Source organism: Crotalus tigris, unplaced genomic scaffold (assembly GCF_016545835.1).
Source record: "Crotalus tigris isolate CLP2741 ecotype Arizona unplaced genomic scaffold, ASM1654583v1 scf7180000017661.16357234195:1864864, whole genome shotgun sequence".
Lineage (NCBI taxonomy): Eukaryota > Metazoa > Chordata > Lepidosauria > Squamata > Viperidae > Crotalus > Crotalus tigris.
This window is the reverse complement of record NW_024096548.1, coordinates 1,370,220-1,397,705: the sequence shown is the minus strand read 5'-3', so window position 1 is coordinate 1,397,705 and position 27,486 is coordinate 1,370,220. Positions and strand designations below refer to the sequence as shown.

General features: G+C 46.4%; 1 long non-coding RNA gene across 6 annotated transcripts in view; it reads left to right on the top strand.

Annotated features, from left to right (window-relative positions):
- Window positions 1–27,486, top strand: part of LOC120304828 — a 177,600-nt gene that overhangs the window by 86,432 nt on the left and 63,682 nt on the right. For 5 of the 6 annotated variants that reach the window (XR_005555847.1, XR_005555846.1, XR_005555848.1 and 2 more), the window contains one exon: window positions 6,214–6,389. This is a non-coding gene — a long non-coding RNA (uncharacterized LOC120304828). The remainder of the gene's footprint in view (window positions 1–6,213; window positions 6,390–27,486) is intronic. The other variant, XR_005555851.1, reaches the window with a different exon arrangement.

The following is a 27,486-nucleotide window of genomic DNA, read 5'->3' as shown; positions in this document are numbered from 1 at the left end:
AACTTGCCACAGCTACCTCACCGTGGGGCAACTCGCTGCGGTCAACTCGCCGCAGCGGGTTGGTGAGTTGTGATGGGTTGGCCATGGCAAGCTGGCTGTAGCCAGTTGTCCCATTCCAATCGGAGTGAAGGTAGCATTCTTTCTGGCATGCTTTGAAGCAACTTCAGAGGTAGAACCAAAACAGTACACATCCTCATTTTCCTTATATCTCAAAAAGTTAGGCTTTTTTTTTTAATAAATGCATGAGCTTGTGTACCTGTCTAGGCTTCCATGATTGCTTGAGATATCAACCTATCTCTATTAAGAAGTTTCTGCCTCCAGGGTCACTGATTGATCTCATGTGTGTGTGTGAGAGAGACAGCTGGAGCTAGTTCTTCACAAGTAGGATTAATCAAGTGGGTCTTGTCAGATCTTCCTATACTGACTATTGCGTTTAAGTCAACTTAACACAGGCTAGAGATGAGTGTGAATGGCTTTCCTCATTTCTTAAATAATGCAATCAGTTTGATTGAATCAGTTTGGTTTGCAGGGGACCAACTGAGGCTTTCATACTGCGGCTTTTTGAACCTTTATCAGAAGGTTTTAAGAGACAGGAAAATGTGGAAGGCAATAGGAATGAAATGAAACTTCCTTTTATGGTGCTGGGGTGGGATGGTCCTGTGTGTAAATCAGGTGGGGGACCGATGGTCCCTTTTACGCAGTGGTTCTCAACCTGTGGGTCGGGACCCCATTTGGGGTCGAATGACCATTTCACGGGGGTCGCCAAACAAGGCTGTCCGCCATTTTTTCCCCCTTTTCTTTGGCCATGCCCCTGGCACCCGGTGATATATAAGTGGTTGGGGGGGTCACCACAACATGGGGAACTGTATTATGGGGTCGCGGCATTAGAAAGGTTAAGAACCACTGCTTTTACGACTTGTTGACTTCAACTCCCAGAATTCCTGAACCAGCCATGCTGACTCAGGAATTCTGGGAGTGGAAGTCCACGAGTCATAAAGGGATCATCGTTTCCCACCTCTGGTGTAAATGGATCTGAAAAATATGTGCTTCCTTTCTTCTACATAACAATCTTGCATCTTTTCAATAGGGTGTTTAGACTTCATTGTTCAACACCCCCCCCACCCCCCAATATCTTTACATTTCCCTCCCCCCCCCCAAAAAAACCCAAATTGATTGGCTTGGACTATTAGTCTGTCAGCCATTCAAAAAGCAGCCCGCCTGGATTCAATCAGGGCTAGTTTTGATCACATCCCATCTTTTTCCTCCTTCACCTCTGTGTTTTATCATGAAGTGATATGGCTGCTCACATTTCTATGATACTGTTGGCATTTCAGTTGATCCCCCCCCCCCCACAAACCCTTCCAGGGAAATTTGGATCTAGAAGACAAACAACACTTGATTTGCTTATTACAGCAACTTCCTTAGAGCAGGACAGTCTGGAAGTAGTAGGAGGTTTCAACTCTTGCTAGGCCCCGAGGAATTCTGTGCGCTAAAGAATTTGCGTATATTGAGTAGCTGTGTTTGTCCTGAAATGTTGGTTGTGCAACCAAATACTTTTGTCTTTGCCTGGTTTTGAAAGAGGGCCTTGTGTATTGATTAATTGATTGTTAGTCTTCTGTCCTGTTTTTCCTTCAGGATTGCATACATAGCAGTCCATTTTAAATTCCAGGTATCCTTTTCGGTAAACTGGGCCGAGAGAGACTAATTGCCCTTAGTAAGCCTTGACCCTGAGGATGGCTCTGAACCTGAGTCTCCCAGATGCTAATTACTACTTTAACAGAAGAACAGTTGGAAGGGACCTTGGAGGTCATCTAGTCCAATCCCCTGCTCAGGCAGGAAACCCCGTACCATTTCAGACAAATAGTTGTCCAGTCTCTTCTTGAAAACCTCCAGTAATGGAGCACCCACAACTTCTGGAGGCAACTTGTTCCACTGATTAATTGTTCTAACTATCAAGAAATTTCTCCTTAGTTCTAGGTTACTTCTCTCCTTGATTAGTTTCCATCCATTGCCTCTTGTCTTTACTTTAACCACTAGACTACGTTGGTTTTCTCATTGAGAGAATGCAGACATTTGGGGCATTTCACAGGCCCTGCTCAGAAATGTCTGATTCTGATGGGGAACCTTTTGCAACAACAACAACAACAACAACAATAAAATTGGAAGGGACCTTGGAGGTCTTCTAGTCCAACCCCCTGCTCAGGCAGGAAACTCTATACCATTTCAGACAAATGGCTGTCCAGTCTCTTCTTGAAAAACTTCCACTGTTGGAGCATTCACAGCTTCTGGAGGCAATGCTTAGTCTGGAACTATAGTACACAAACCAAATTCTGTTTAGCAGCTCTGTCATTTTCTTCACCCTTTGCAGAGATTGCCTCTTGCAAAGCTGAGCTGAGTTCCTCTACCAGATCTCATGCAGGTCTAACCCAAAGGAAAACCAAGACATTCGCTCAGTCTTGCCCAAACATCTGTCTCAATGACTTGTGACTTTTCAAGATTTAATTGATTAATTTTCAGGGGAGTTGGCTTTTTATAGAAGTCAACCTGTAGGCCTCTTTGCTGATCATGTCTGAATACTCATGTTTGAATAGGTTTCAGATTGAGAATGTGTATCTTCTAATACAGGATTAACTCATGGATTTTGATGTTTCTTTAATGTGCTGATATTGGATGTCATTTTATCTAATCTATTCTAAGAATGTACAGTGAAAGCATAGCTTCGTGGACCTCACTCTCTGTCCAATTTTCATGTTTTGGACAACCCAAAACAAAAATGTGAATGTACAGTGCCCAAATCATAGAACAGTGCAATATAAAAGACTATACAGATGTCCCCAATCTGATGTCCACAGATTTTAAGACTATAGTTTCCATAAGGTTAACGCATTTAAGGCCAAGTTGGTTGTAGCATCCCACTTAAGGTGTTGAGTTAGAACTGGGCAGATGCAGATTGAGGTCCACCCTCTTCCCTTTGGAGCAGTTGCACTTTTTCTGTGCTCACCCATCTTTTCTGCGGGAAAACAGGAAGAGTGAGGACTGTATGCTAACATAAGTAGCTACGGAAGAAATGTGGGAATCAATAGGAACCATATTAAGTGGATACCTGACTCACTGTTCCCATGCCTTTGAGTGCAAAGATGGATTTGACATATTTGATTAAGCTGAAGGTTTTTTTTCCCTCTAAAAAAAATCCTAGACTCTGTAAATAAATAGTGTGATGAGAATGGCGCAGGTGTTATGGAAAGCAGTGTTTAGTTTTGTGACACTCATATGCCACGTACCTCTTACTTATATGTTCAATAGGAAGCTCAGTGGTGTGTTAACCATGGATGAGTCAGTAATTCTCTGTATCTTGTGGCTGGCTTGATTCCATGATATTTTTTTTATTTGCCTGTTTGCCAATTATTATCCCAAATGCATTTGCTACTTGGTAGGTTTGAGTGGCCAGGCAGACGTCATGGAGAAAGGTGGTGGAGGAGAAAAGATTTATTTCTGTAGGTAGATAATGCCACTTTCTGGCTGTTGGTATATTGATAGGAAGTGTTTCCTTCCTTAAAACACTGGGCTTGTTGGCTGGAAACCCAGCAGACCAGGTTCAAGACTCGAGCGCCACACGAAGGGGCGAGCTCCCGTTCCTTGCTGCTGCCAATCTAGCAGTTTGAAAGCATGCAAATGCAAGTAGATAAATAGGTATCCCTTTGATGGGAAGGTGACAGTACTCCATGATTTTATGCTGGCCTCTTGACTACGGAAATGTCTTTGGACTCTGTTGGCTCTTTGGCAGGGATAGGCAACCTTGGCTCTTTTATGACTGGTAGACTTCAACTCCCAGAATTCCTGAGCCAGCCATGCTGAGGGGAAAGGGAGAGGTTTCCAAGCTGAACCATGCTGGCTCAGGAATTCTGGGAATTGAAGTCCACGAGTCATAAAAAAGCCAAAGTTGCCTACCCCTGGCCTAGATGATAGGAAACTTGGCTCTTTTATGACTCGTGGACTTCAACTCCCAGAATTCCTGAGCCAGCATGGCTCAGCATGGAAACCTCTCCCTTTCCCCTCAGCATGGCTGGCTCAGGAATTCTGGGAGATGAAGTCCACGAGTCATAAAAGAGCCAAGGTTGCTTACCTCTGCTCTATGGCCTTGAAAGGGAGATGAGCGTTGTCCTCTATAATTGTCAACAACTAGGTCAGTGGTTCTCAACCTGTGGGTCGGGACCCCATTTGGGGTCGAACGACCATTTCACGGGGGTCGCCAAACAACGCAGTCCGCCATTTTTTCCCCTTTTCCTTAGCTGTGCTACTCCCTTTTATTCTATTGGCTTTTGAAAGCCAATAGAATAGACTCTCTTGAATAGAGTCTAATTCTATTGGCTTTCAAAAGCCAATAGGAATTGTCCAGGCTGTCTCTGCCCTGGTGAGCCCGCCAAAAGTCCCATTCTGCAAACGGTGCTGCACCAGTTGAGTAGTCCTCGACTTACGACCGGTTGAATAGTCCTTGACTATTGGGGGGTCGCAGCATTAAAAAGGTTGAGAACCACTGAACTAGCGGAATGAAATCTGCAGAAACTCCTTTACCTTCCTTTTTCTAATGTAACCGGGAGGTTTCACTGACAGCTTATTTGGCTCTTTACTGGCTAACCATACTGGCAAGAGTCTTGCCTATTAGCTTTTGATAATTAAGTGGTCATGCTAATGGGAATGTTAACAGGGAGAAGGTGTTTTGCTTCCACTGTGTTCATCTACACCAGCTTTCTCCAACCTGATGCTTCCAGAGGCGAGCTGGCTGTGGAAGTATCCTGGGATTTGCCAAAACCCTAATCCGTGCTTCTTTGGGTTCAATGAATCTTCCTCAATCTGGTGTCCTGTCTGGACTGCAAGTCTCAAACGCGCCCCCGCCCCCAGGGTGGATTTTGGCAAGCAGAAATAAATTTTGATGCTGTTGGTTATAAGCCAGTACAGTATTGCAACATCTGAGCAAATGGATTGTCTTAGGAACTTTGCCCTAGGAAAGTTGTCTTTGCAGTACATATATATATAATAAAAAAATTGAGATGCTTCCAGACCTTCTTCCAGGATTTATTCGTTTCCTTTTCTTTCTTTCCTATCTCACTGGCTTCTGTGGTTCACTTCATAGCAAACAGATGGTTCATATGGAGTTTGCCTTCCGATGAACTACAAACTTGACTAAGACTGCTTTCATGCCTAAGGCAGGACTAGAACTCACCGCCAACTGGTGTTTGGCCTAAAGCAGGGGTAGGCAACCTTTTGCTCTTTTATGACTCGTGGACTTCAACTCCCAGAATTCCTGAACCAGCATGGCTCAGCTTGGAAACTTCTCCCTTTCCCCTCAGCATGGCTGGCTCAGGAATTCTGGGAGTTGAAGTCCACGAGTCATAAAAGAGCCAAGGTTGCCTACCCCTGGGCTAAAGTAACTCAGCTAGCTTTCATGCCTAAAGTGGAACTAGAACTCACAGCCCCCTGGTTTCTAGCCTGGTGTCTTAACTACCAGATCAGATTGGCTCTAATTGGAATTTATTTATTTATTTATGAGACTTATATACCGCTTTAAGTGCAAGCACTCTCTAAGCGGTGTACACCAGTAAGCAATGTATATATATATTTACATTGCCCCCAACAATCTGGGTTCTCATTTTACCTAACCTGGAAGGATGGAAGGCTGAGTCAACCTTGAGCCGGTGAGATTTGAACCGCTGACGTGCTGAACACAGTCAGCTAAAGTGGCCTGCAGTACTGCACTCTAACTGCTGCGCCATCTCAGCTCCTTATAATTGATTTTATAATTGAATTTATAATTGAAACCAATTTTTTTTAAAAAAGCTTGCAGCCTAATTCTGGGCCCAAGCCTGCTCATAATTTGAGGATTCCCTTTATAAAGGAACAATCAATATAAATGTGTGTGTAAGAACTAAAATCCTTCTACTTCTAGTCCAAGGAGTGGATCTAAACAAATCAGTCAGTGAATTAATAGCACGAAACCCTGGGGGAATTGCAGAGAGCGTCAGAAGAGATGCTTCTGTCCTAGGTAAATGAGACCAAAAAATGTCAGAAGGACTGTTGTATCTGCTCATTCTTCCTCTACTGAAATTATCCAGGCTTGGGTGAACACCTTAGATCCAGATCAGCTATTGTTGTGCCTGATCTGCATTGAGAAGCTTGGCAAACACTCTGCCTAATCCCTTTTTTTTTTTTTTGCAGGAATGATTAGGCAGTGCACCTGTGCAAGCTTTTGTGAGAGGCGATCCCGAAAACTTCTGAAGTGTGAGATGTTTTTGTTCCACGTCCTTACACTGCTCATTAGTGAACCCGGCAGCCTGAGTTTGGAATCAGATCTGACGGGGTGAAATGAAAAACACAGCAGATGCAGAACGTGGGTGGGTGGAATCCCCTCCCTCCCTCCCTTCCTCCCTCCCTTCCTTCTTTCCTCCCTCCCTCCCTCCCTCCCTCCCTCCCTCCCTCCCTCCCTTCCTTCCTTCCTTCCTTCCCTGCTTCTCATTCCCATCTCCTTCCTTCCTTTTTCCCTCCCTCCTTCTCATTCCCATCTTCTTCCTTCCTTCCTTCCTTCCTTCCTTCCTTCCTTCCTTCCTTCCTTCCTTCCTTCCTTCCTTCCTTCACCCGACCTTCTCTTACCCTCCCTCCCTCCCATCCCCTTCCTTCCTTCCTTCCTTCTTCCTTCCTTCCTTCCTTCACCCGTATCCCTTCTCTTACCCTCCCTCCCTCCCTCCTCCCATCCCCTTCCTTCCTTTCCTTCCTTCCTTCCTTCCTTCTTCCTTCCTTCCTTCCTTTTCCTTCCTCCTTCCTTCCTTCTTTCCTTCCTTCTTCCTCCTTCCTTCCTTCCCTGCATCTCATTCCCTCATCTCTTCCCTTCTCCTTCCTTCTTTCCTCACTCCCCTCTCATTCCCATCCCTTCCTCCCTCCTCCCTCTTCCTTCCTCCTTCCTTCCTGCCTTCCTTCCTTCCTTCCGTCCTTCTTTCCTTCTTCCTTCCTTCCTTCCTTCCTTCCTTCCTTCTTTCCTTCCTTCCCTGCATCTCATTCCCTGCATCTCATTCCCTTTCTCCTTCCTTCTTTTTTCCCTCCTCCTCTCATTCCATCCTTCCTCTCCCGCCTTCCTTCCTTCCTTCACTCCCACTTTCTTTTACCTTCCCTCCCTCCTTCCTTCCTTCCTTCCTTCCTTCCTTCCTTCCTTCCTTCCTTCCTTCCTTCCTTCCTTCTTTTTTCCCTCCCTCCCTCCCTCCTCCTCCTCTTTCTCCTTCTCCTCATTCTTATCCCCACCTCCCTCCCTCCCTCCCTTCCTTCATTCATTCTTTGACATGATTTGCAGAAATTCAATACGAAGAAATGCAGACTTTCTCCTAGTCTACATACTTATTTATTATTTGTACTTATTTGCTAGATTAAAATCCTCTCTTCCTTTCCGTCTCAAGATGCCTTCTGTATTATGGCATCTGCCTTATGGAACAGCTTCCCTGCCCCGAGATAGGGTTGCTTTCCAGACAGTTGTGAAGAGCTGCTGGAGATGTTAACAGAGCGTAGTGTGGGTATGGACTAGAGCAGGGGTCCACCCCATTGCCGGCAATGGAAAAAAAGTCACGATATGTCACGACACATCACGTGACGTTGCGAGTTTGACACCCCTGGACTAGAGGCTTATTATAGGGCAGTGATGGCGAATCTTTTAGAGACCGAGTGCCCAAACTGCAACCCAAAAACCACTTATGCATCGTCGGGTACTGGGTGGGTGTGGCCATTGGCTGGGTGTGGCCCATTGGGTGGGCATGGCTGTGGTGGTAATGGCAGATTGGATGGGACTAAAAAGTTCAATCAATCAATGCCAACTTTGCAAGATCTTTTTTTTCCCCCCGCAAGGTTGAAATTGGACTAATTGATTGAACCCCCCCTTTTTTTTTTTTTGCACCTGGTGGCGGAGGCCTAAAGCAAAAAGGGTTTATAAAACCCAGCTGAAGGCCTAGGACTGGGGCAACGGTGCGCGTGCCCACAGAGAGGGCTCTGAGTGCCGCCTCTGGCACCCGTGCCATAGGTTCGCCACCACTGTTATAGGGTCTCCTTGTGATTCTTTTCATTGATTTGTGTATTATGTTTTTTTTTTGTTCTCATACATTTGCTGAATAAGGTGATAAAACATTGCATTCCAATTTTTACTTTTTAACAACTATCTGAGGAAATGTCACTATGGGTAGTCTTTGACTTAAAACAATTAGTAACAACAACAACAATAAAAAAAGTTGGAAGGGATCTTGGAGGTCATCCAGTCCAACCCCCTGCTTATGCAGAAAACCCTATAACATTTGAGACAAATGGCTGTCCAGTCTCTTCTTAAAAACTTCCAGTGTTGGAGCATTCACAGCTTCTGGAGGCAGGTTGTTCCACTGATTAATTGTTCTAACTGTCAGGAAGTTTCTCCTTAGTTCTAGGTTACTTCTCTCCTTGGTCAGTTTCCATCCGTTGCTTCTTGTCCTGCCTTCAGGTGCTTTAGAGAATAGCTTGACTCCCTCTTCTTTGGGGCAGCATTTACTGGCCTTTGCATGTTACAACAGCACTGTATCTTATAAACAGTCCTTGCACAGCATCCCCGTGGTCACGTGATCCAAATTTGGGCAACTGGCATGTGCATACAACAGTTGCAGCCTCCTGGAGTCCTGTGACCACCATTTTCAACCATTTCAGTTAGCTTTCCACAAATAAAAAAATAATAAAATGGGAAAAGGTGGATTTGCTTAACAACCACGTGGTTCACTTAACTGCAGTAATTCGCTTAACAAACACTGCAAACAAATGTCACAAAATCGGACCCGACTTATTTAATCCTTCCGCTTAATAATGGAAATTCTAGTCCTACTTTTGGTTGTAAGTCAAGAACTACCTGTGCTGTTGCTGCTGACGTTGAGGTCCTGTCGTATTCCTGAGGACCAGAAACTTAAGAAATAGAACTGGAATTAAAGGGATGGACAGGGAAGATCCTTGAGTTGCTGCTGAAAACGATCTCCCAGCCTCCAGTTCTCTTCCTTGCTGGGGGCCACCATCAATTTCTCTTGCCACCTGTTTGAGAAAGGTCTCTCTTGGCTGGGAGAATATAATACAGGCGCTCCTCGACTTAGAACAACAATTGAGGCAAAAAAAATCTGTTGCTAAGTGAGACGGTTGTTAAGTGAATTTTCCCCATTCTCCAGCACTGGAGATGGATAATCCACGCAGTGGGTTGAGACTGTATTCCTGGCCAATCAGATCAGTCAGCCAAAGTTGCCACGCCCGTCCTGGACCATGATTCTCCAGTCTTGACTGATCTGGCCACACAGAAAGACGTACAACTTTGGCTCTTGGGCAGGTATAGTTCCTTTCCATTGGGGGGATTTTCTTCTAGTAGCTGAAATTGCTTAGTTTAAAAGTTAATTAGAGATAATTTAATTCAATTTAATTGATTACTCAAAAATTTCCTGGCTAAATTGTAAGACTCAGGAAGTCAGATTCCCTACAGGGGAAACCACCCTCACTTAAAAGGGGGAAATCCCTAACTCCCCTCCCTAACCCAAACCCCAACCACCTTCCCACAGCCGGCAGCCAGCCTTAAACAAACGGGGAGGCTCGTGCAACCCCTCGCGTTAAAAAGAAAGACAGAAAGGCAAGCAATTAGCGAGGGGAGCGGAGGACAAAGGGGACGCATGCTGGGAGGGAGATTGATTAAGGGAAACAGCTGGCGTGCGAAGGAGCAGTCTCTTTCACTCACCAGGCTGCTCAGGATTTTTAAACGAGGCGCCATTGTCTGCACAGCTGGGAGCACGCGCGGCTCTTTGTTACAACCGCACGTGGCACAGGCAGCCTTTTTAGCACAGGCGCAATAATCTCCTGCTCTTTTTAACACATGCGCAGTAGTCTCCTGGCAGTGGCGGCCATATTTTTGTCCAAACAGGGGATCTTCTCCCTGAGAAGCCTAGGTTCAGCCGCTGGAGTGATTTAATAGGCAAGCAGTACTAGGGTACTAAAGCATCTATTATTCATTCAGAGACATTCAAATCAGACACATAGCTGCTGGTTCCAGGACTTGGTGTCTTCAATCTACAGTAAATAAGAACCTTTCATAACTAACTGTGTTTAGTTGCCTTTGGCTCCTTCCGGACTTCGGGTCCCCCATTAGTGGCCCGTACGCTTCTGGATTTAGTGGTGGGTTCCAGGCATCCCCAGTCGCGTGCCTGTTCTTACCCACCATAGTCAAGCCGGGTTCCAGGCATTCCCATTAGCGTGCCTGTTCTTATCCGTGCACAGTGACTAACTCTGACAATTTTGCAGAGTCTGCTCCTGAGTTCCAGACGCCCCCAGTAGTGCGCCTGTCCTTACTCAAAAGTTGGAGCTCTCCTACTACCTGGGTCCCCCCTATCGCGGCCCGGCGTTAATGGAGAATGGAGGAAGCAATCATTCCCTCCAGTGGAGCCCTGCCTTCATCCTCTGGAGCACCCGCTTCAGAGGATTCGGAATCCTCTGCAGCCCCTAGAAAGGCTGCAAGGAAGTCATCAAAGAAGGCTGACAAGCAGGCAATCAGAAGACACCAAGCCCTAGAAAAAGAGTTCGACAGAGCCCAGAAAAGGGCCAGAATCGAAAATAGGCAGAATGGGGGGATAGGTCCTGATCTACCGCTGGGTCTCCCTTCATCCCCACGGGCCATTTGGTCATTAGGGAACTCATCACAGTCCCAAACAGAGGGTGGGATAGGTGAATTCTCATCGCTCTCCCGATCCCCCTCCCCACGGAGGTTACAGGAAACCCCGAGGACCATGCTAACCACAGCACCTGCAGGGTCGCAGGCAATGGTTACTCCTCCTGCATTGACGGGGGATCTGCTAGCTACCCTAATAGCACAGGCAGTGGACCGTGCATTTGAGGCCAGGGCTCAAACTTCCAAAGCCAAGCCTCTAGGACTTAGAACGAGGCATCGGGAGGAAACGGAGGACCATCAGGACCTCTCCTCCTTCTCAGACTCGTCGGTCTCCGAGGAAGCTTACCTGGACCAGCCCGGTACGTCACAAGGGATTCAAATGTCTGAGGAAGAGGAGGACACCTCACCTCAAGGGCCGTCCTTCAGCGGCCTGTTTAACCCTTCTCTTTTTGTTACCATTCTGCGCAAGGCTGAGGCCACAGCCGATCTGGGGCATGGGACACCAGCGGAGCCTGTCACAGTTGACATGGAGGCTGAGCCAACGTTCGCCGAAAAGGTAATCACTCAACACCGCATACCATGCCCGACCATGTTCCTAAACACAATAAGGAAACAGTGGGCAGCGCCAACCTCCCTACCGCTTCCTAGCAATGCGGAGAGGAAGTTATTTAACGTAGCAAGGGAGCTAGAGGGAACATTGGAGGTGCCGGTGGTGGACGAACCCATAGGTCCCCTGATATCGGACACGGCCATATCAGGAGATTTTGCTGAGGCTCTTAAAGCCGAGGACCGAAAGAGTGAGTCCAACTACAGGAGAACGCACCAGGCAATAGCTTGGGCTACCAGGGCGACTACCTCCGCGTCCTTTTTCACCAGAGCCACACTTTGTTGGCTCCGTGAGTTACAGGGCCGGGTTCCCATGGAGGATATACGCACTCACCAGGAACTCAGCAAAATGGTAGCGGCCACGGAATATGCGTCGGACGCGACACTTTTAGCGACCAAGTTTTCAGCCAAGGCAATGGCGGCAAACAACACGAGCAGGCGCATCCTCTGGCTAAAGAACTGGCAGGCGGATACCAAATCCAAGTGGAAATTGGCTTCGGCTCCGTACCAAGGGGCAAAGCTGTTTAGTGAGGCACTAACGCCATACCTGACAGAGAACAAGGACAAGCGCAAGGTCCTTAAACACATGCTTAAAAGGCAGGACAAGAGACCCGGCTCCTGGGGAAGGAAACAATCCTTTCGTACGGAAGCCAGGGTCAACTACTTTCAAAATTCCCAACCCTTCCAGCTAGACAGGATAGGGAAAGACAGGGGGACAGACAGAACACAAGACATAGGCAAACGCAGGGAAGACGGCCCTTTCGGGGGAGCAACCGCCCCTTCCGCCGTACCAGATGACTCCCACCCAGACCTTCCCATAGGGGGCAGACTAGCAGGGTTTGCTCCCCAGTGGGAAGAGACCACCACGGACGTATAGGTCAGGAACACCATACGTCATGGTCTATCTCTAGAATTTCTCTCAAAGCCTCCGAACCGCTTCCGCCCGTGCCCCTGTCCCACAAACCCAACAAAGAGAAGGCTCATGAACGAGGCCGTTCAGCACCTTCTAAACATACGGGCCGTAGAGCCGGTGCCTATGAACCAGAGAGACCAGGGGTTTTATTCTATCCTCTTCGTGGTCCCAAAACCCTCGGGGGGTTGGAGAGCCGTTCTGGATTTAAAAAGGCTAAATTTCTACATAAAATACCGCAAATTCAAAATGCAGACACTACGCTCCATCCTTGGAAGCGTAAGGAAAGGGGATTTTCTGGCATCGATCGACCTCACGGAGGCATACTTGCACATCCCTATCTCTCTGGCTCACCGCAGCTTTCTACGGTTTGCCTACAGGGGGCACCATTTTCAATACAGGGCACTTCCATTCGGCCTGTCATCAGCGCCCAGGGTGTTCACCAAGATTCTGGTGGTTCTGGCAGCACACCTAAGAAACGTACCAGTCAGAGTCCAGTGCTACCTGGACGATATTCTAATCCAGTCATCGTCCGCCCAGCAGTCTCGGGCGGACCTAAAGTTAGTGATAAAACTGCTGCAGGACCACGGCTTCTCGGTGAACTTTCCAAAGAGCCATCTAACCCCAACTATGAGAATACTCCATCTGGGAGCGGTCATAGACCGGAGTGCAAGGTGTACCTATCACAGGAACGCCTCAGCAGCATAAAGAAAGCCGTAAAACAGGTAAGCCGTGGTCAGTCAGTGACGCTGGTCTGCCTCTCCCAGCTGCTAGGGAAGATGATATCGACCATAGCAATAGTTCCTTGGGCAAGGCTGCACTCAAGAGAACTGCAGTGGTTCATGCTCCCGTTTCAGAGACAGCAAATCAGTGCATCCCGGAAGAGGGTAGGCATACCTCTGAGAGTACGACACTCCCTCAGGTGGTGGCTATCTCCAGCTCTCCTCAGGGGGTCCCCCTTCAGGGAACCAGACAGAGTAGTAGTCCCAACAGATGCGAGCTTATTCGGCTGGGGAGGCCACTTGGGGACCAAGTGGACACAGGGCCGCTGGTCAGCGGTGGATCTCCGACACAACATAAACTGGCTCGAGCTGCGGGCTATTCACCTAGCGTTAAGGCATGTTCACAGCAGCATAAAAGGCAGGCACGTACTGGTCCTGACGGACAACGTGACAGCCAAGGCCCACATAAACCGTCAGGGGGGCACACACTCTCGCTCGGTCTCGGCCGAGGCCCTCCTACTGGGGGCCTGGGCGGAACAAAATCTGGCCTCCATAAAGGCCGACCACATATCGGGGGAGGCAAACATCCAAGCAGATCTGTTGATCAGATCAACAATAGATCACTCGGAGTGGCAACTACACCCGAGGATCTTCAGGGAGATCTGTCACCGCTTCGGGCTTCCCCAGGTGGACCTTTTTGCCTCTCCTTCCAATGCCTAACTCGCTTCTTCTCCCGATTCCCATCCAGGGGAGCAGAGCAGACGGACGCGTTACGGAGCCCATGGCCAAGGGGACTCCTGTACGCGTTTCCACCCTTACCTCTCCTTCCGGCGGTAGTACGCAAGATTCTGCGGGAAAGGGCCGAGGTAATCCTTGTGGCCCCTTATTGGCCAAGGAGACCTTGGTTCGCAGACTTGAGGAGTCTCTCCCGCACGAATCCATGGCGGATTCCTCCGGAGAGGATCTCCCTCAAGCAGGGGGAGATCTCCCACCCAGAGCCACAATGGCTACAACTAGCCGTCTGGCTCTTGAACGGTCAATTTTAGCCAAGGGGGCTTGCTCACAGGGTGTAATTAGGGTCATACAGGCATCAAGGCGCCCCTCCACGAACCGTATCTACGAGGCCACGTGGAGAAGCTTCCAATCATGGTGCTCTAAACAGGAATTGTTACTCGAAGGGATCACAATTCCCAAGATCCTAGAATTTTTACTAGATGGCCTAGAGAGGGACCTCTCGCCAAACACGCTGCGCAGGCAAATCGCCGCCCTCTCAACTATACTTTCTGCCAGCCCCGGTGAATCCTTGGGCAAGCATCCCTTAATCCGATCCTTCCTCAAGGGGGCTGCGAACATCAGACCGCCAACCGTGCACAGGTATCCATCGTGGGAACTACCACGAGTACTACAAGCTCTTACCAGAGCGCCCTTCGAACCACTCAAAACATGTGACATTCGCTACCTGACCCATAAGGTAGAATTCTTAGTAGCTATCACGTCAGCTCGACGGATATCCGAGTTAGCTTCTCTCTCAACGAGGAAGGACCTGTGTCATTTTCACAGGGATAAGGTAGTCCTAAGAATAGACCCTTCATTCATTCCAAAGGTCAACTCCTTTTTTCACAGATCACAGGAAATAGTCCTACCAGACTTCAGTCCAAACCCAGCTCATCCCCTGGAGCAACAATGGCACACCTTGGACGTACGCAGGGCACTAAGACATTACATTTCGCGCACAGCGGAATTCCGACGCTCAGAAGCGCTTTTCATATCCTTCCACCCCGCTACTAGGGGCCGGAAGGTCTCGTCCTCTACCATCGGTAGGTGGATTAGGGCATGCATCACTGGGGCATACCAGGCGGAGTCCTTGCAAGTCCCCAAGCATATCACGGCCCACTCCACAAGGAGTGCTGCCACCTCAGCAGCATGGGCCATGCAGGCTTCTATTGAAGAGGTATGCAGGGCAGCCACTTGGGCCTCGCCCTCTCCATTCATTCGCCATTACAAAATTGACAAGTACTCCTCTGCAGAGGCCTCCTTCGGTAGGAGGATTCTCCAGCAGGTTCTAGACCAAAGTTACACACGGGACCAGTCTATTCCCCAACCCAAGGGACAATAGGCTTTGGTATGTCCCACTGGGTGGATTATCCATCTCCAGTGCTGGAGAAGGGGCGTTGACTTACCTGAACGCCTTTTCTCAGCACGGAGATGGATAATCCACACCCACCCTTATAGACTAGGATAATAGGGTATATTTAGTGGAGCCAAAACGTCTTACTGTCAGTCAATGGCTGCGCTCGTGTCAAGACTGGAGAATCATGGTCCAGGACGGGCGTGGCAACTTTGGCTGACTGATCTGATTGGCCAGGAATACAGTCTCAACCCACTGCGTGGATTATCCATCTCCGTGCTGAGAAAAGGCGTTCAGGTAAGTCAACGCCCCTTTTATGACCTTTCTTGCCACAGTTGTTACGTGAACCACTGCAGTTGTTAAGTTAGTAACATGGTGGTTCGCTGAATCTGGCTTCCCCATTGACTTTGCTTGTCAGAAGGTCACGGAAGGGAATCGGCTGCCAATCATCCGAATTTTGATCGCGTGGCCACGGGGAGGCTATAGTGGTCGTGCAAAAAACCGTCACAAGTCACTTTTTTCCGTGCGTTGTAACTTTAAATGGTCACTAAACGAACTCGAGGACTGCTTATATGCATACATGCAATGTGCACCAATTATTATGGTAGGAGGAAGAAAAGGATGTTCCAGATGTTCGTAACATTTAAACCTGCGCTTAGATTGGATTTCTCAGAGAAATATTATTCGTGATATGGCTTGGCTCCCCCTACATACATTGGTGGATTACTCCATCTTTTAGATGGGAGGGAAGGGCCATTTCTATAGGCCAGGGGTAGGCAACCTTGGCTCTTTTATGACTCGTGGACTTCAACTCCCAGAATTCCTGAGCCAGCCATGCTGAGGGGAAAGGGAGAGGTTTTCAAGCTGAGCCATGCTGGCTCAGGAATTCTGGGAGTTGAAGTCCACGAGTCATAAAAGAGCCAAGGTTGCCTACCCCTGCTATAGGGCCTGTGCCCCCTCCCCCAGCATTCAGATTTTCGGCCTTCTGTGGAATGGGGAAACCTGAAAAGGCTTTGTGTGTATGTTTGCAGTCTCTGGCTTCCACCTGCTCGTGCCTGAGATTCAATTTCAGAGGCTGCACCCAAGTTCTATAAATTAAAGCATCCGTAACACGCTGGGGGTTTTCCCAGCTGGTGAACCAGTCAGCCAGCGATTAATTTTACAAGTTGCAAATTGGCCTAGGTCGCTGAGAAGGGAAGCTTGCACAGGGCAGGTGAGATCATCTAGTAATCTCCTTTAATGCCTGGTAAGTGCCTTTCCCTTTATAGGTTTCCTCCCATCCTGCAGGACACCTGCTCTCTCAGCTGCTAAGAAGCTAAATGTAATCAACTCAGAACTGTTGCTTCGCTGCTCAAAATCCTAGTTTGTCTCTTAAAAAGCGAGAAGCGTTACTTGGAGGATGGCAAAGAAGGAGAAGCTCAAAAATACAGGTAGTCCTTGACTTAACAACCCATTTGTTCGGTGGCCATTCAGAACAAAGGCACTGGAGGAAAAAAAAAAAGACTTCTGATCATTTTTCACACTTATGACCGTTGCAGCCTCCCCATGGTCACGTGATCCAAATTCGGACACTTGGCAACCGGCTCTTATTTATGATGGTTGCAGTGTCCTGGGATCACGTGATCCCCTTTTCTGACCGTCTGACAATCAAACTCTGTGGGGAAGCTAGATTCACTTTATGACCGTGTTACTAACTTAACTGCTTAAGAACTGTGGCAAGAAAAGTCTTAAAATGGGGCAAAATTCACTTAGCAACCATCTCACTGAGCAACAAAAATTTTGAGCTTCCTTGTGGTGGCCGGTTGTGGCCAGTTTGGTTGCCAGTCAGGACTTAGGACTGAAAGGAGACCAGTGTGCATCTATCTAAACCAGTGGTTCTCAACCTTTTTAATGCCGCGACCCCCAACCGGTCGTAAGTCGAGGACTACTCAATTGGTCGTAAGTCGAGGACTACTCAACTGGTGCAGCACCGTTTGCAGAATGGGACTTTTGGCGGGCTCAGCAGGGCAGAGACAGCCTGGACAATTCCTATTGGCTTTTGAAAGCCAATAGAATTAGACTCTATTCAAGAGAGTCTATTCTTTTGGCTTTCAAAAGCCAATAGAAAAAAAGGGAGTAGCACAGCTAAGGAAAAGGGGGAAAAAAAATGGCAGAATGCGTTGTTTGGCAACCCCTGTGAAATGGTCGTTCGATCCCAAATGGGGTCCCGACCCACAGGTTGAGAACCACTGATCTAAACAGCTGAGAACCCAGAATCAGGGTTTGCAGATGAAAAAGTACAAACCAACTTGTGGTACCTAGAGGAGCCAGATCTGGTCCAAAGGGTCATTCCAGTACCTTTTAGAACACCCTAGGGCAGTGGTGGCGAACCTATGGCACGGGTGCCAGAGGCGGCACTGAGAGCCCTCTCTGTGGGCACGTGCGCTATCGCCCCAGTCCTAGGCCTTCAGCTGGGTTTTATAAAACCTTTTCGCTTTAGGCCTCCACCGCCATGTGCAAAAAAAAAAAGGTTCAATCAGTTAATTTCAACTTCTTGTGGGAAAAAAAATCTTGCAAAGTTGGATTTGATTGATTGAACTTTCCTTCCCAGTCTGCCATTACCACCGCAGCCACGCCCAGCCAATGGGCCACATCCACCCAATTGGCCACACCCAGCCAATGAGCCACATCCACCTGGCACTCAATGATGCATAAGTGGGTTTTGGGTTGCAGTTTGGGCACTCAGTCTCTAAAAGGTTCGCCATCACTGTCCTAGGGCAGACGTGTCAAACTCCCGGCCCATGGGCCGGATGCGTCACGCCAAAATCACGCCCACCCCATTGCCGGCAATGGGGAAAAAGTCCCGATACGTCACACGACGTCACGTGATGTCTCAGTTGTGACATGCTTGCCCTAGGGGATAAATTTGCCACCTGTTGTTTATACTTTCAGTATAATTTTGCCGTTTAGTAATCTGAGGATGTTTCAGCTTTGAAGTTGCTGTTCGTGGTGGCAGGTTTTAAGAGAAGCTTACAAAATACTGATCACTTTCAAAGGGAGCAGAGCAAAAGGCTTATTTGCAGGCTAATCTCATAATTTGAACCTAAATGGGGTAAGAAAGCATTATGGTGAGTCAGACCTGCCATAGGAACGAATACAGCTTTGTGAGTGGATGGCTGGTCATTTCATTCACTCTAGCCAGCTCCTGGTTGCCTAATGCAACTTGTCTATTGCTTTAAATACAAGACTGGATTTTAATGGCCCATCAAGTGAAATAAAACATCTCAAAAAAGCAAAATGCTCCCCTTGTTAAGGTGTGTCCCTGAATGGATATGCATATGCTTTTGCTGTAAGATTCAGACCTTACTTTAAGGCAGGGGTGTCAGACTCGCCATGTCATGTGAGGTGTTGTGAGGTATCGTGACTTTTTTTCCATTGTTGGCAATGGGGTGGGTGCGGTTTCGTCATGATGCATCCGGCCCGTGGGCCGGCAGTTTGACACCCCCGCTTTAAGGGGTCAGATACCCAACAATTAAAAATACCTGGAAATCCATTTCCGGCGTCCTGTTTCTGTTGAGAAATAATTTGTTATGTGTATTTGATATACCTAGAGAGCAAACCAAACTGAATGGAAATCACGTTTGCCGAGCGGAGAAAAAAAATGTTGCATGAAACTCAGGAAACAGCGGCAGCAATTTAATGACATACCTTATTATGTAATGTATAACTTTAAAAGGAAGTCTGATAGATTCCTGATAGATAGGAATTCAAGAGGCAAACTGAATTTGGCCCTCAGGAGACAGATAGAGCACTGAAACTAATACAACATTCCCCTTTGTGCAGATTTGGCACAAGATCAAGGTGCCTTTGCAAGTTGTCCTTCTGTTAGTGCCAAAGTTGTGACAAGCCATGCAGGGCATGGCTCCATTTTTAGTGTTCAAGACTCTTCTATCCTGGTTTGTTTTGCTTCTCATTTTGGCAGACTCCCTTTTCCTCTTTTCCAGAGTTCTCACATGGCATTTTTCTGGGACTTTGGAAAGCTCCCTATTTCCATAGTTTTAATAAAAAGTTGCAATCAAAGGTTTCCTGCCAGGGAGAGTGGGGAAGGATTAAGCCAGTGATGGCAAAACTTTTAGAGACCGAGTGCCCAAACTGCAACTCAAAACCCACTTATTTATTGCCGGGTGCCAGGTAGGCGTGGCCCACTGGGTGGGCGTGGCTGTGGTGGTCATGACAGATTGGATGGGTGTGGCCAAGATGGGCGTGGTCACCTCTATGTTGCTCGTGAGGAGGGACACCTGTGAGGGTTGGGGGAGATCCAGGGGGTCTCTGGCAGGTGGGGTGGTGGGCAGGAGGCTCATCCTGCGGGGTGAGGCGAGGTGGGGTGGGGGTGCCATTGTCGCAGGGCGCGGCGGGGCAAGGGCCGGGGCAGCTGCTGCCTCACACCATCGGCCCCCTCACACAGAGGCCAGCGAGCGCATGGGGACCGACAGTGTCCATCAATTGGTGCACTCTGGGGTTCCACAGCCTGCCGCCAGCAGTTCAGAGAAGCTGCCTCTGAGCTGGATGGCCAGCTGACAGCTGAGGAGGCGAAGCAGTGGGTCGTGCCTGGGAAAAGGAGAGCATGTGACGCCAGGAGGGATGGGATGGGGAGGGGAGGGAAACCAGCCATGCTGGAATACATCCGGCCACGTGGGACCTCGGCGAGTTAGCAGGCGGCTGGTTGAAGAGGGACCGTTGCCATTTCTGGGGCATGGCACGCGTGCCCACAGAGAGGGCTCTGAGTGCTGCCTCTGGCACGTGTGCCATAGATTCGCCACCACTGGATTAAGCTATGCTATTTCCTTCTCTGCTGTTCCCGTCTCGTTCTCCTTGTCCTGGAGAGAGACAGACCTAATGGATCAATCTGGCTGGTTGCAATACAGGTAGTCCTTGACTTACGACCACAATCGAGTCAGAATTACTGTTGCTAAGCAAGACATTTCTTAAGTGAGTTCTGCCCCCATTTATAACCTTCCGTTGCTGCCGTTGTTAGGTGAATCACTACAGTATTTCAAGCCAGTATTAACAGAAGATGTTGAATGGAATCAGAGGTTGAGACATTAGTGCCATCTGGAGTAGGTTTTACCAGCCAGATGTTTTCTAGGTTTGTTGGAATACCATCCCTTGAACTCCCAATCAGTACGGGGTTCCTGGGAGATGCTATTAGAACAGGGTGCCTTTTATTTTTATTAATACCATTAAATTGCCCAAGCTAAGCCAGTTGTAAACTACGGGTAATCCTCGACTTACGACCACAGTCAAGCCCAAAATTTCTGTGGCTAAGTGAGACAGTTGTTAGGTGAATTTTGCCCCATTTTACGACCCTTCTTGCTGCAGTTGTTAAGTGAATCAATACAGCCGTTAAGTTAGCAACCCGGTTGTTAAGCGAATCTGGGCTTCACCATTGATTTTGCTTGTCAGAAGGCCACAAAAAGGACACATGGACATAAAGTAGGGATTGGCTTTTTGGTATCCCTGGAATGGGAAGGGGGCAGTCTCTACTACGCCACCTGGGTTCTCCCCTTATTTTCCTCACGCTGCCTAGTTTGATACCTTTCTTGTCACAGTTGTTAAGGGAATCACTGAAATTGTTAAGTGACCCCAGGACACTGCAACTGTCATAAATACATGCCAGTTGCCAAGGGTCTAAACTAGGGGTAGGCAACCTTGGCTCTTTTATGACTCGTGGACTTCAACTCCCAGAATTCCTGAATCAGCCATGCTGAGGGGAAAGGGAGAGGTTTCCAAGCTGAGCCATGCTGGCTCAGGAATTCTGGGAGTTGAAGTCCATGAGTCATAAAAGAGCCAAGGTTGCCTACCCCTGGTCTAAACTTTGATCACATGACCATGGGTGATGTTGTAACGGTTGTAAGGGTGAAAAATGGGGATAAGTCATTTTTTTTCAGATTTTTCAAATAAATCAGTAAGTCAATAGTTGTAAGTAGAGAACTACCTGTACCATACTGCAGTATTTTTCAGATTTAGTAGATTTAAAATGTATGGATTTATGTATTTAAAATGTATGGATTTCCACCATGGTGGTGCAGTGGTTAGAAGGCAGTATTTCAGACTAACTCTGCATTCCCACTGCCGGGAGTTCGATCCTGACCGGCTCAAGGTTGACTCAGCCTTCCATCCTTCTGAGGTCGGTAAAATGAGGACCCAGATTGCTGGGGGCCAGTATGCTGACTCTGTAAACTGCTTGGGAGGGGGCTGTAAAGCACTATGAAGCAGTACAAGTCTTAAGTGCTATTGCCATTCAACTCTCAGAATTCCCCAGCTAGCATATAAAATAAAAATATGCCATCTTCACCATCTCTTGCATTCTCATGCTAAATTTGGAAGATCCTTCTATGTAGCAAAGGACAACAGGAATGATTGCCAGGCGCCATGTTGCCAGCACACTTGTATCCGGATGTAATCCATATAATGTAGACATGTGGACTTCAACTCCCAGAATTCCCCAGCTTATAGTTTCCAAATTTGAAAAACACTGCTGTGTTGGAACAGGATGAAGACATTCCCCTTCCATTTGAGCCCATAGCACTATTGGCAGGTTGCTTTTAGTTCTCTATTTGTGCTGGGGTATGTCAGTTATGTTTTCTTAATCCTGACCCTTTAGGGCAGGGATAGGCAACCTTGGCTCTTTTATGACTCGTGGACTTCAACTCCCAGAATTCCTGAGCCAGCATGGCTCAGCTTCGAAACCTCGCCCTTTCCCCTCAGCATGGCTGGCTCAGGAATTCTGGGCATTGAAGTCCACGAGTCATAAAAGAGCCAAGGTTGCCTACTCTTCCTTTAGGGGTTCATAGGCCTTTCAAGTCCAGCCAGGTTTGCTAGTGGTTCCTGCTTTTTTAATTTTTTTTTCATTGTGGTCCCAGATTTCTGGAAGATACACACTGACTAACTCTCCACTCAGGCCACTTAAAGTCCTTGATGTCTGCATTCACACAACTACAGAGGCTCATTGACGTTAATATTAAGGGTTTTTATGATTTAGTACAGGGGTCTTCAAACTTGGCCCTTTGATAACTTGTGGACCTCAACTCCCAGAATTTCTCAGTCAGGCACGCTGGCTGAGGAATTCTGGGAGTTGAAGTCCACAAGTCATAAAAGGGCCAAGTTTGAAGACCCCTGATTTAGTACGACAGGTCAGGCCAGTCTGTGAATCATGTGATTATTTAACTATCAGGTCAAACATGCCGTGTGAACATGGATGCTGAAGGGCATGATAGAGGTAGCTCTTGACTTACAACCATTTATTTAAGGACCTTTCGAAAAAAAGTGACTTACAACTAGTCCTCATACTTACAACCATCACAGCCTCCCCATAGACACATGATCAAAATTTGGTTGTCTGGCAACCAGCATGTATCTTTGACAGTCATAGCTTCCCAGAATCCTGTGATCCCCATTTGTGTGACCTTCGCAACCTGCTTTGACAAGCAAAGTCAGTGGGAACACGCAAATTTGCTTAAAACCTATTTAATTCAACCATGGTTAAAAAAAAGCTTGTAAACTGAACACAATTCATTTAACAACTGCCTCGCTTAGTAACAGAGGTTCTGGTCACGATTGTGTTTGTAAATCAAAGGCTACCTTTCTTAAGTTATATTAGCCAAGTATAGGCTGGTGAAGGGGCTTGCAAGCATTACAAAACAGAATCTGTAGCCCACAAGGTAATTATAGCATCCTTGATGAAGAACAGTGTGGTTCTTGTGAGTGCATTGTGTACACAACTCCTGTGCCCTTTTAAATTTTCAATGTTTTTGTTTTAAAGTCCCTGTTCTACAATTGCTGCCATATGTAACTTTTTCAAATATATGCTATTTAAAATGCGACTTTCCCTGTTGCTTGCATTTTTCCAAGTAATTTCTCCCAATACAGTTTGGCTCTGCATAATGTATTCTTTTGAAGCAGATGCTAAAAGACTCTATGAATCATACGCTCATTCATTTTGGCATATCACAAAATTCAGCTTGAAAATATATATATGTGTGTGTGTGTGTGTGTGTGTGTGTGTGTGTGTGTGGTGTGTGTGTGTGTGGTGGTTTCCTTTTGCATTCAGCTTCTGCTTAAATATTTCCAGCAACAGTGACCTGGGAATTTGGTTTTCTAAATTATACCTCAACAGTCTGAAGTCTGCCTACCTCCTACGCCTGTAATACTCAGTGGTATGTGTTAGTAGTAATTTAGGAGGAGCTCAGGGAAACTGTGTGTACTGCAGAATGCAAAATTGGAACAGGATAGGAGGCTAACTTCTTTCACAAGTTTCTAGTCCTTATGATTCCACATAAATGTTTGGAATGATTGGTCAAATCTCAAGGCAGTATCAACAGAAGATGTTGAATGGAATCAGAGGTTGAGACTTTAGTGCCACCTGGAGTAGGTTTTACTAGCCAGATGTTTTCTAGGTTTGTTAGGATACCATTCCTCGAATTCCCAATCAGTACAGGTTCCTGGGAGATGCTATTAGAACAGGGTACCTTTTATTTTTATTAATACCATTAAATTGCCCAAGCTAAGCCAGTTGTAAACTACAGATAATCCTCGACTTACAACCACAGTCGAGCCCAAATTTTCTGTGGCAAAGTGAGACAGTTGTTAAGTGAGTGTTGCCCCATTTTACGACCCTTCTTGCTGCAGTTGTTAAGTAAATCAATACAGCTATTAAGTTAGCAACCCAGTTGTTAAGTGAATCTGGCTTCCCCATTGATTTTGCTTGTCAAAGGGTCGCAAAAGGGGATCACGTGACCCCGGGACACGGCGACCGTCATAAATATGAATCAGCTGCCAAGCGTCCCAGTGTTGATGTCATGGCCACAGGGATGCTACAACCGTCATAAGTGTGAAAAACAGACCTGAGGTGTAGGGTGTGCAATTTGTTTGTGCTTCCTAGGGTACACACACACACACACAAGGACAAATGCAACAAGGAGGGAAGCAGAAACATACACATCCTGATACTACGATTCATGACTTCATTACAGAAAAGAAAAAGGGATTGGGAAGAATTGCTGAAGAATTCCATGCTCTGCAGGCTTTCCTTACGGTTGTTTTCCTAACAATGACTTCAGGATCTGCACGTAATCCCAGTAGCATTTTAAGGAAACAGAGCTGATAAAGAAGCTACATCCCAGTATGCTGCTTGGAAATACAGCCTCTTGCCTTATGAAAACACACATGTAATGCACAAAGACCACAAAGTTAAGCTGAAGCAGTCGGAAGCATCCTAGAGGATTGGCGGGATAGTGAACAGCTATCTCCCATTTTGTACAGGTATTCCTCGATGTAGTGACTGCTTACTTAGTGACCAAAGTTATGATTGACCAAAAAAAGGAGGACTTAACAACCATGAAGTTCTGATGGCTGGACTGCCTCTACATTTACAGCTGTTTGCAGTATCCAGCTGTCACATGACCACATTTTCTGGATGGTTTTGCTGAAACCCGACACTTCCACTGTTTGGCAAAATTGCACTCATGGCTAACTATTGGTTCACTTAACGACTGAGGCATTTGCTTTATGACCATGGTGTTTTGTTTTGTGACTACTGCAAAAAGGAGGACCATCCTGTTTTACAACCATTATGACATGCAAGTGTGTTAGGCTCCATTGCGGCCGTATGTTGAGGACTAACCGTAATTGGAATTCAGGTCACTTGCCACACCACTGTTTTGGGAGAGTGTCCAAGTCACGCACCCCAGAATTCTGTCTGTTCATCCATCCTATCTATCTATCTATCTATCTATCTATCTATCTATCTATCTATCTATCTATCTATCTATCTATCTATCTATCTATCTATCTATCTATCTATCTATCTATCTATCTATCTTGTCTGTCCATCTATCCATCCATCCATCCATCCATCCATCCATCCATCCATCCATCCATCTATCTATCGTAAGATGGCTGGCATCTATCTAAAGTAAGGGGCAACCTTACTGTAAACCATGATTTGTACAGGCATAATTGACATTTTGTGAACGTCTACTATGGTGCTGGGCTTTTAGTGACTGAAAGCTGTTGGATCAAGGTTGAATCCATTGGGCTAATAAGTACCTGAGTGGCTGTGGAATTAAAACCTTTCTTACCAATTTAAAAGGGTTGTGAATCCAGCTATAGATAATTCTCAAGTTACAATAGTAATGGAGCCTGCCCATTGCAGCTGTAACTTGTAAAATGGGTCTGTCATGTAACTGACCCGATTTTATGATTTTTTTTATGACAGTCATTAAGCAAACCCATTGTTCGCTATGGCACTGTTTTGCTGAAAATCAGAAATGCAAGTTTTCGACAAAACCACTTGACAGAGTGATGCTGTAAACCACCATAAACCCAATTTTAAATTGAGATAGACAGATAGATAGGTAGATAGATAGATAGATAGATAGATAGATAGATAGATAGATAGATAGATGATAGATAGGTAGGTAGGTAGGTAGGTAGGTAGGTAGGTAGATGAATGATAGGTAGACGGATGATAGGTAGATGGGTGGTGAGTGGATGGATAGATAGAAAATTTATAGGTTGCTCATCTTACCTCAAGGTAACTCTAGATAGATAGATAGATAGATAGATAGATAGATAGATAGATAGATAGATAGATAGATAGATAGATAGATAGATAGATAGATAGATAGATAGATAGATAGATAGATAGATAGACAGACAGACAGACAGACAGCAGCTATGTTGTTTAATGCCCAGTCATGGGGGGGGGGGAACTGTCAGAATTTCATATCTGTGTCGTAAGTCAGTCATTTATGGATGTTAACCCATCGATTGTATGTAAAAACTTTTAAGCCATCTTCACTCTCCTGGGCAATAGGTCTCTGGGGTAACAGCAGTATGAAACTGGGAAGAAACATCATTCGTGGCACCCAGTGTCCCAAAAGCAGCTGCAGAGATAAAGCTGCAGCTTGAAAAGGGAAGACAAACTCATTCATTTTTCAAGTGCAAAGTTTGGCAGAGAGGCCTGCAGTCACAGAGACTCTCCCCTCCCCCTTCTCTTCCTTGAAGGAAGGAAGTTTCTCATACAGCTGACAGGACCCCCTGATGTTTTAACACTCTGGAATCTTTTCTTTTTTTTTTAAAAAAAAAAAGCAGAAATCACAGTCCAGACAGGAAGTGATTAGGAGATGAATAAAGATTTTAAAGAGACTTGGGGTCAAGACAAGGATGGAAGGCTGCCTGCCTGCCTAAGATGATTTGCAAGAGAAGAGAAGGGGCGGAATAATGAAACCAGGAGTTTGGGATGCAGCCCATGGGAAAGAAAAAGGAGGTTTCCTTTTTTTAATTTTCCCAGCTCTTGTAGGGGGCTGGGAGAGTAGGAAATGGCTTCTCTCCCTTTTTGATTTTATGGTTTCCTCATTTTACAAATGCAAGCTGTAGCTAGGTCCATTTTACCTTGGAGTGTTCTTTTTATCCTCTAAGGAAGGGACAGAATTGCAAGCTGCAAAGAACAGGAGACATTTCACCTGTGGCAGTGCTAAGTTGCTTTTGTAGCTGTCTTTTATTTATTGATAACTAATTTATTAATTTAGATTTGTCCCGCATTCCTTCCTCCAAACCAGAAGCTGAGGCAACAGAATACAGACGGTCCTCAACTTACAACAGTACATTTAGTGACCGTTCAAGGGTACAATGGCACTGAAAAAAAAAAGGGACACGTCCATTTTTCACATGACGGCTGAGGCGTCCCCGTGGTCACGTGATCAAAATTCCGCCACTTGGTGACTGGTTCATACTTATGACGGTCGCAGTGTCCCGGGGTCACGTGTTCCCCTTTTGCCACCTTCTGATGAGCAAAATCAACGGGGGATCCTGATTCACCTAACAACCGTATGACAAACTTAACAACTTCAGTGATTCACTTAACAGCTATGGCAAGAAATGTCACAAAGTGGGGCAAAATTCACCTAACAAATGTTTCACTTTGCAACAGAAATGTTGGGCTCAATCGTGGTCATAATTTGAGGATTACCTGTAAGTACAAGGTGACAGTATAATGCAGTTCTTCTTTAAGTTCCTGGAGAAAAACCAGAATATAAATCTAGCAGCCAAGCAAATAAGTACAATTTGGGAAGGTTTGTTTTTAGCTATCCATATTGTGATGAAGTGGATGTGTCAAATCTGTGTTTTCTCAGGGTTGTGTTTTACACCTTTAGGTTTATTTTGGCCACCTTCCACAACAGTATTTTTTAAAAGTCTGTACCAATATTTTTACCAGTGTATGCATTTTGGTAAGCACTTTTTAATTTATAAAGGGTGGGGCAAATTTGGGATAGAGGTGAATATTGATATATACATCTAGGAAGTGCAAATTTAAGTCCGTTTGTATTGAAAGACAAGTCACCTTTCTTTGTCCATCCCTAATTAATTTATCTGATTAACTACGAGAGATGCATTGAAT